The sequence below is a fragment of the Tinamus guttatus genome, unplaced genomic scaffold (assembly GCF_059628265.1).
Source record: "Tinamus guttatus ecotype Peru unplaced genomic scaffold, ASM5962826v1 Tinamus_guttatus_pri_ptg000095l, whole genome shotgun sequence".
In the NCBI taxonomy this organism is placed as follows: Eukaryota; Metazoa; Chordata; class Aves; order Tinamiformes; family Tinamidae; genus Tinamus; species Tinamus guttatus.
The window spans coordinates 232252-240837 of NW_028288629.1; the positions used below are offsets into that span (position 1 = coordinate 232252).

General features: G+C 64.9%; 1 pseudogene; it reads right to left on the bottom strand.

Annotated features, from left to right (window-relative positions):
* Positions 1-227: 227 nt before the first annotated feature.
* LOC148595476 (maestro heat-like repeat-containing protein family member 7) lies at positions 228-3750 on the bottom strand (annotated as a pseudogene).
* Between the last annotated feature and the right edge of the window lie 4836 nt (positions 3751-8586).

Consider the following 8586-nt stretch of genomic DNA (forward strand, 5'->3'; position numbering starts at 1 on the left):
GCTTGGTTTGCCAAAGAAAAGACACGACACACGGTGAAGAGACAGGAACGTTTCTTTAATGAGGCCTGTGCACAGAGCAGCCTGGCATCAGGACGTGGCCGAGCGCCAGCAGCACAGACTGACACCTTGCAGAGGGCAGTGCAGCCTCTCCCACGCTCTCCTCAGGCGGTTGCACAGGCCTTCCTGGGCGCCCGTGGATGCAGCCCCCTTCCCTGCAGCTCTCAGGATCAGCATGGTTTGGGTGGCCAGGGAAGAGATGGATGGGCTGCTGTCCTCCTGCAGGCCTTTCAGGGCTGACGGGGGAAGCACGAGCTCAGATGAAGCCCCTGTATCCCCGCGGGCCCCAGGCCTCTCCTCCTAACACCACCAGTCCCACCCAGCTCTTGCCACAGCCAGGATAGAGCCAGGGGCTCTAATGGATTAGCTGGCTAATCCAGTTGCCCAGGAATGTGCCCAAGGTGCCTGAAATCTCTCTCCACTCTCCCCACACCACCCCTGCTCCGCTCCTCTCGGGCAGCAGAGCCCTCCTCACCTACGCAGGGATGGGAGCTCCTTGGCCAGGGTCTCTCTTTGTCCCCCCAGCCCCGTGTGACCCCCTGCTTGCCCTCACTCACTCTCACAGATGACCTCCACCGTCTCCTTGCTCTGCTCCCCGCTGCGCTGCCCAGCATGCCCTAGGCACACACACAGCGCCCCATAAATGCTGCTCCTCAAAGTTGTTCCCCCAGTCCTGCCCGCCTGGCCAGGCACCCACCTCCCCTCGGGCAGGGCTCACCCCAGTTCCCTTTCCCCAGTGTAACCCGCAGGGCTCCTGCTCGAGGGGCTCCCACCGGCCCCACCGCTGCGGGCAGAGATGGCTGAGGGTGCCCGGCGCTGCCTCAGGCACGGGGGCTGCAGCAGCTATGGGGCTGCTTTTGCTGCCAGCGGAGCAGCCGGTGCTGAGGCCGAGCTGTCCCAGAACAGAGATGGAGCCCAGGGCTCGGGGCTCACCCAGGAACCGCACGGCCGCCTCGCGCAGGGACTCCTGGCTGCTCTCCAGGTAGGACAGGCTCTGGCGCAGGTATTGGTCCGCCCTCCTCCTGCCCCTGCTCCCGGCCAGCTGGGGAGAGCACAGGGCTCAGCGCACACCGTCCTCTCGCCGTCCTTCCCCCAGGAGCAGCCGCCTCCCCCTGCCACCACACTCAGGACCCCGCAGAGGCCGGGCAGCGCCGAGCCGGCGTTGGAGGCAGCGGAGGGCCCTGCTGCCCCGCGCGCTGAGGGGCCCTCCTGCTGCAAGGCCCCGCGGGGCCAGGGGCAGCTTCAGCATCCCAGGGCTCAGCACAGGCAGAGGAGCCTGCAGAAGAGCCCACGAGGGCTGCTCCTGCACCTGGAGCCGCCAGCCCCACACACTGGGCACGGAGGAGGAAAGAGCTGCTCCGGGCTGGGCTGCAGCCTGGGGACTGTCCTTACCAGGCACTTGCTGATCAGCCAAGTCTGCTGGCTCTGAGCCAAGCGCCTCAGCTCCTTCCACCTGAGGAGCTTGGCGGCACCAAGGAGGGCTTCCTGAGCAGCCTGCACATGGGAAAAACGGGGAGATGCCACCGCAGCCCATGGGACAAGAGCCTGTGCCCCCCACCGCCCTCCTCTTGACAAGACTCAGGGCATTTGCTGGCCCTTCATGGCAAGGGGCAGCAGCAGGGCACTGAATCTGCTTTGGGGTCCTTGGCCCCCCTCGCTGGGCAGAAACACGGAGCAGGCACCACCTGAGCCAGCCTGTCCTGAACAGGCAGCACAGCAGAGACTCCCGAGAGCTGCTGAGCTGCAGCCCAGGCCAGCAGGAGGCTGAAGGGCTGCAGCCCCAGAGACATCCAGGCAGGACTCAGCCAGGACCACCTCCCACAGCTATTCCCAACGTGGCTACTCGGCTCCCCAGCGTGCCCCATTGCTCAGCCGTACCTCCACCACGCTGGGGCTCTCATCCTGCAGGTGGAAGAGCAGTGGCAGCGTGCTCGTGTGCACGTGCCGCTTCATCTGCTCCCTGGCGGTGCCCGCTGCTGTCTCCACCAGCCTGCTGAAGAGCTGCATGGAGAGCTTTCGTGTGTGCTCGCACTCCTGGTGGCAAGGAAGAGAGAGCTCCTCAGCGCTGGCACCGCACGTGGCAGCTTCCTGCACAGGCTGCATTGGTGCAATGCAGCCCTGCAGCCAGGACAGCACGGGCAGCACAGGACAGTATCCCAAGAGCCCCAGGCAGAAAGGCTCCTGGCAGCCTCCCACACACCAGCCAGCCCCACGGCTCTGCCCCCCGCCTTACATCCTCAAAGAGTGGCAGGAGCTTCTCAGCCAGCTCTGGAGCCATGTCCGTGAGTGCTGGTCTCTCCAGGACACGGACCACACGGCTGAGCACGAGAAGGGCCTGGCTGCTCATGTCCCTGTCCTCGTCCTGCAAGTGTCTCATGACCAGAGGCATCAGGACGTGCATTTTTCTGACCTGTATGTGGGAAATACAAGTTCAATTAAAAAAAAAACAGAAATAAAAGGCTACCCTGGCACGTTATTAGACAGCAGCTTCCCTCAGTCTCACACCTTTTCAGACATGGCTCGCTAGGTGCTGGGCTGAGATCTGCAGCCCCCTCAGCTCCCGAGGCCCAGCAAAGTCCAAGCCAGCCTGTTCCCTGGCACCCAGCGCCCAGATCACACAGCTTCCCCCAGTGATGCCCTGCTCACCATCTCCTGTCTGCTGCACAGCACGAGGAGGCTTCTGAGTCCCAGCTTATGCATGACCCTGCTGTGACTCTTCAGGGACACCACAGAGATTCCCAGGAAGACATCTTCATCTGCCTGAAGGTCACTGCAGGCCATAAGCTGCAATGCACAGCACAGAGAAGGTGGCAATGGCCGCAGCACTGCCTGTGTCGGACACCACTGGATCCCAGCAGTAGCTCAGGGCAAGGGCAGCGGGCTCAGAGGAAGCCTGGCCAAGGGCAGCAGTGACTGCAGGGAGCCCCCGGGACCCCCTCCCTGCCTGGGGCCTCAGGACACAGCGCAGGGCACAGCCTTGGCCTGCTCCTCCCCTCCCTGCACCAGCCTCCTGTCCTCATGCTCTGGAGGAGCCCTTCAAAAGAGACGCGACACAAAGGAGGCATCAAAGACACGTGGGGACAAGAAGGAGCCCGCTGCAGAGGGGTGAAGGCCGAGGGGACTCATTGCAGAACACCCACTGCCCCACTTGCGCTCGTTGCCCTCCATCCCACAGCTGGGGGTCGCAGACAGCACTGGAGCTAGAAGCACCCCAGAAGGGCAGTGCCCACATGAGGCTCACCTCCACCAGGAAAGCCATGGCAGGGATCTCCGTGCAGGGCTCCTCGCCCAAGAGCAGCACTGCCAGCTGTTGGAACAGCAGCAGGCGCAGCGCTCTTGGGCTCTTCCTCATCTCTCTGGCGGAGGGAAGAAGGCTCTGTGAGGCCTGAGCAGCCCAGGCAAAGCTCTCCTGAGCCTGCACCCTCACTGCCTCCCATCACATCCCTTGGGCCACCACGCACAGAACAAAGCCACCTTTGTGTGCAGAACTGGGCACCCCCGTGGGCTCTGAGAGTCACCCTGTGCGCAGGGGTGAAATGCTGCGGCAGAGCGGGGAGACAGGGGCTCTCACCTGGCCAGCAAACCCACTCCCTGGTGATGGGTCTCAGCGCGCAGGAGCAAATCCCAGCCGCCCCTCCTTGCCATGGCCAGCACCACGTTCTCGTAGCCGGCACGGCACAGCAGTGCTTTCATGGTCTGCACTGCAAGCCTGTGTGCAGAGAAAACACCCGCTCACACTCGCAGCCCTGGCCCTGCCTGCAGCCCTGCCTGCCAGGGACGGCGGGGACGTGATGGAGCACCTCACGGGGCTGCTGCACGTGGACTCCTCCCTTCGGCATTTCCCCCACAATGCGTCCGACTCGTTCTGCTCCAGCGCTGCCATGAAAGAGCTTTGGAAGAGCAGCGCCAGCAGGAGCTGGGGGAAGAACGCCCCTAGCACGTGCAGGCAGTGGGGCTGGTGGAGGATCTCCTGGAGCGCACGCGTTGCCTGCAGAAAAAGCCCAGAGACAGCCCTCGCTGCTGACATGTCCCTCCTGTGCTGCTGGAGCTCGGGGGTGAAACTCCTAGCAGTGCCCTGCGCCTTGGAGGGGCTGCCTGGCCAGAGCAGAGCCACGGCAGCTCCTGGGGCTCGGGTGCCACAAAGCCACCATGAGCCTTCCTGGGCAGTGGGAACATCCCCCTGGAGGGCCACACGTAGCCTGGAGGGCACCCTGGTTCCCCTGACTTGGCCCTGATTACGTTTCTGCTGCCTGGAACCCTAACGTGGCCCTGGCCCCTAGTCCTGTCCCCAGCGCAGGCTGAGCGCGTGCCACATGAAGCAGGGCGATGCAGGGGTGCAGGGGGACACGCAGCCGCTCAGGCCAGCTCCGTGTGTCCGGGTGTGCAGAGGGCCCAAAGCAGGCCCAGCAGCCCAGCAAGCTGGCGCTGGTCAGGGCCCTGCCAGCCGTAGCCCCCCTTCCACACTGGGCCTGGGTGTCCCGGTGGAGGCCCCAGCTTGGGGCTGCATGGAGAAGGGCAGCGGTAGCCCTGCCTCTCGCCGCAGGGGCAAGGGCAGCCCAAGGGCAGAGCGGGGCTTCCCCCACAAACTCACGGCCAGGGAAGAGGCGGCCGAGGCCGCTGCCTCGGGCAGCCGCCAGTCCTGCAGCGCGCCGAGCAGCTCCCGCAGCACCGGCTCCGCGGCGCCAGGCCTGGACAGCAGCACCTTCCACATGGCCCCGGCGGCGCTGCGGGCCCAGAGCGCTTTGTCAGCGGCTGCCGCGGCTGCAGCCCCGTGGCCTGCGAGGCCGCAGCCCTGTCCCTGCCCCTGCCCCTGCCAGCACAGACCTGTCACATGAGGGGCAGCAGCTCAGCAGGCTGGCGACCACCTTGTCCGGGCATGTGCTGCTCAGGAGGAGAAGAGCTCTGTCCAGGCTGAGCCGTGCAGATGCATCTCGCACGGCCAGGATGTTTTCCCATATGTTCTTTACCAGCCTTGGCGCCTGCAGCCCACATGGCAAAGTGTGAGGCTGCTGCCGCACTGCAGCCCTCTGCACAGCTCCCGCGGAGAATGCCTGCCCTTGCCACCGCTCTGGGCTGGCCACAGAGGCAGTTGGGTGCCTGGTACATGAGCACTCAGGGGAAAAACAAGCCCCCAAAGGGCCTGAACCCCGGCCGTGCCACCCGCAGGCTACTCACATGCTCCAAAAGGCACGCGTCGTCTGTGACGAGCTCGTCCAGCATGTGAGCAGCCGCCTGCGGGTCGTAGCTGCTGCAGGCTCTCATGCCCCGGATGGCTACGAGGATGGCCTCTGCCTTCTCGTCTGGATGGAGGTGTTTCCCAAACATCTAGGGCACAAAAGAAGGCAGCCCTGAGGGAGATGTCACAGCCAGGCTCCCAACTGCAGTGCCTGGCTGAGCAGCGCGTGGCCCTGAGAGCGACATGGGGCAGTGCTGGCACAGCGAGTCCCTCCGAGCCAGGAGCCGGGGCTCTGCTGGCTGGGGTGACGGCGCTGGGATGGGGCTGGTGCCTGGGGTTAAGGTCCCCACCCGCTGCTCCTGCAGGGAAGCAGAGCTTGTGGGATGCAGGAAGGAAGCCCCGGGCTAGTCCTGGCCTAAGGAAAGTGCAGGCCCTCTCCTCAGCCCACCTGGCAGCCGCCCCTCTCCGCGTCCACGTTGCAGGCTGACCCCACAGCTGGAAGTCCCAGCCAGGGAGGTGCTCCTTACCCTGCTCATTTCCCTGGTGTCCTTGGACCGGGAAAGCCTCAAGGTGCCTGCGGTTTCCCACTCCTCTCGGAGCTCTTGCTGCCAGGCACTCTCCTGCGACGGCTCCCTGCCTGCGCGGGAAGGGAAACACAGAACACTCAGCATGAAGGCTGCACAGCTGGACATGGCGCATGGAAGGCATCAGGGACAAACCTCCCCTGGCAGGGGAAAAGGCCCTAGCAGGGAAGAGTGCGCAGCAGGACACCCAGGGAGGCGCTGGGCCTATTGCAAGGGGTGGGCGAGGGGAATTGCTTGCAACCACACAGGAATTCTTACTCTCTCCCTGCAGGAGGAACTCATAGAGGTGCCACAGGGCCTCTGTGGCCTCGTCGCTGCGCCCCTCGTCCTTGCAGGCACCGCAGAGGGTGAGATGTCCCACCAGCTGCCCCAGGACCGGCACGCTCTTCTCCAAGAAGCTGCCACAGCTGGCACCGCCCACTTGGAAGCATTCCCGGACCTGGGAAAGGGAAGCAGTGCTGCCACGAGGCCGGAGGGCAGCGCTCAGGATCAAAGCCCTGGGCCGACGCTCCTTGCAGGCTTGGATCCCGGCTGAGCCAGAGCCTTGGTGGCTTCCCTTGGAGGCAGCCTGGAGCTCCAGGACACGGCTGCATGTGACAAGGGACAGGCAGTGGCTGCAGCTTGCCTGCACCACAGGCTCCTTACCGACACCAAAGAAGAGCTGGTCAGGAGATCCCCCAGCTTCACGAGGCGTCCCACAGCCCTCTCGTGCACAGCTGCTTGCTGGCACTCAGCGTAGGGCAGTAGGAGCTGCAAGGAGAAAAGCTGCTGCTCTGCCCTGTGTCCCAGAAAATGCCTGGCCACGTTTGTGCCTTGGAGCACCGGCAGAGCCCAGAGAGGGGATCTTGTGTCCAGAGTCCTTTGTGACTGTGGGGCAAATCTCCCAGATGGGCCTGATGTGACAGCAGGAGCCCATGGGGGTTGTACTGAGTGCAGGAGCGGGTTGAAGAAGAGGGGATGCTGGTTGTAGCCAAGGGACACTGGGCTCACACAAGAGAACTGTGGGGATCCCCATTCCCATGCGGGAGCTTGTCCCCTCTCAGCACTGGGCTCTCTCCAGCCGCTGCTGGACAACTCCCCCCATCCCAGCACAGGGCCTGGAGCTGGCAGCTCTGCTCCTGGCAAATAGCAGACCTGCAGGATGGTCTTCATGTCCACCACGCTGGAGGAAGGGCTGCCGAGCATCAAGGCCTTCAGCATGCTGTCCATGGCGTCCAGCAGCTGCAAGGGGGACAGAGGGTTGAGGCACTTCTTCCTCATTGCCCCACAGCTGTCAGAGAGGGCTTGGACTTCCTCCTGTGCCAGCGGGGCATGTAGAGTAGTGCTGAGGGCAGGAGAGCCCCCAGGCCAGGGGAGCTGCTGCTGCTGCTGCACAGGGCGCAGCCTGGGGACACTGCCCATGGCCCTGGGGACACTGCCCACGGCCCTGGGGACACTGCCCATGGCCCTGTCCAGGGCAAGGGGGACAGGGCAGGGGCGAGGGAGAGGCAAGCGGGGAGCCTGCCCTGAGCCTCACTTCAGCAGCCAGCACCCACCTGGGAGTAGAGAGCAGCATCCAGGTGCTCCCTTGGAGGCAGGGAGAAGACGCTGGAGAAGCAGGCTGCCAGCAGGCTCTCCAGCTCGCTCTCCAGCAGCAGCCCGGCTTTGCTGCAAGCAGAGAGGGGCCTTTCAGTCCGTGGGGCTGGCAGCAGCCAGCAACACCCTTATGTGCTTGGAAGGTGGATGCACCCAGGGCTTGGGAGGCCCGTGAGCGATAGCGACGTCAAGTGGGGAGGGAGCCCCATAGAGAGTCACCTCTTCTCGCCAGCATGCTGTCCAGGGACAGAGGACACAGCGGGCAGGGGGGCCCAATCATCTCCCCACCTCCTGCCTCACCCCTGGGGAAAGGCCCGCACCCATGGGAGAGCTCCAGGGCCCTCTCTGCTCTCCCGGCTCCAACCCTCTCTGTCCCACTGGATGCCAATGGGAGACTCCCTCAGGACGAGGGAAGGCTCCCTGCAGGACTGGGGCCCTCTGGGGTATCTGCTGGGGAGGCTGTGGCCAAGCCAGGCTCTGGGGCAGCTACCTCATGGCACTGATGCTGAGCATGACCTGCTGCCGCACGGCCGTGCCCAGGTGGTTCCTGGGCTCCTCTTGCAGCAGCACCTGGAGAGCAAAAGCAGGAAGGCTCGTAGGGAGCTACCAGGGCACCACAAGTGGCTGTGCCCTCCAGCCAGCACCCCACACCTCCCCACGCTCACACAAGCCCCTTCTGCTTGCAGAGCTGGGCCGGTGCCCTCCTGAGCAGGCCTCTGGGAGTCCCACGTGCCCTCACCTCCAGCGCCTCTGCCAGCTGGGATTTGCACTGCCACAGCTCCTGGCGCAGCAGCAGAGCGGGCAGGCTAGGCGAGCAGGACGCTGTGCAGAGGGTGCAGATGCAGGCCAGAAACTGCAGCTTCTCGGCCTCTTCCTGCTGCAGGAGCAGAGGGACAAAGAGAGAGCGTAAGAGGGGCAGGCGCACGGCCAGCAGCACCAGCGCATGGCAGGGGCTGCAGCGACACGTGGGCGCCTGCGAGGGAGCAGCCCCAGCGCCAGCAGCCACGTGGGGCCATCGGAGCGCCCCGAGGGAGCCGGCAGGAGAGGCCGGGCAGCCCCGAGCGGGACGGCGACACTCACCTTCCCTCCACGCTGCAGAAAGGCGCGCACGTGCTCCAGGGCTCCCTCTGCCTCCTCCATGGGCAGATCCGCACCGGGAGCTGATGGGGAAAGAGAGCGGGCAGAGCTGCAGGG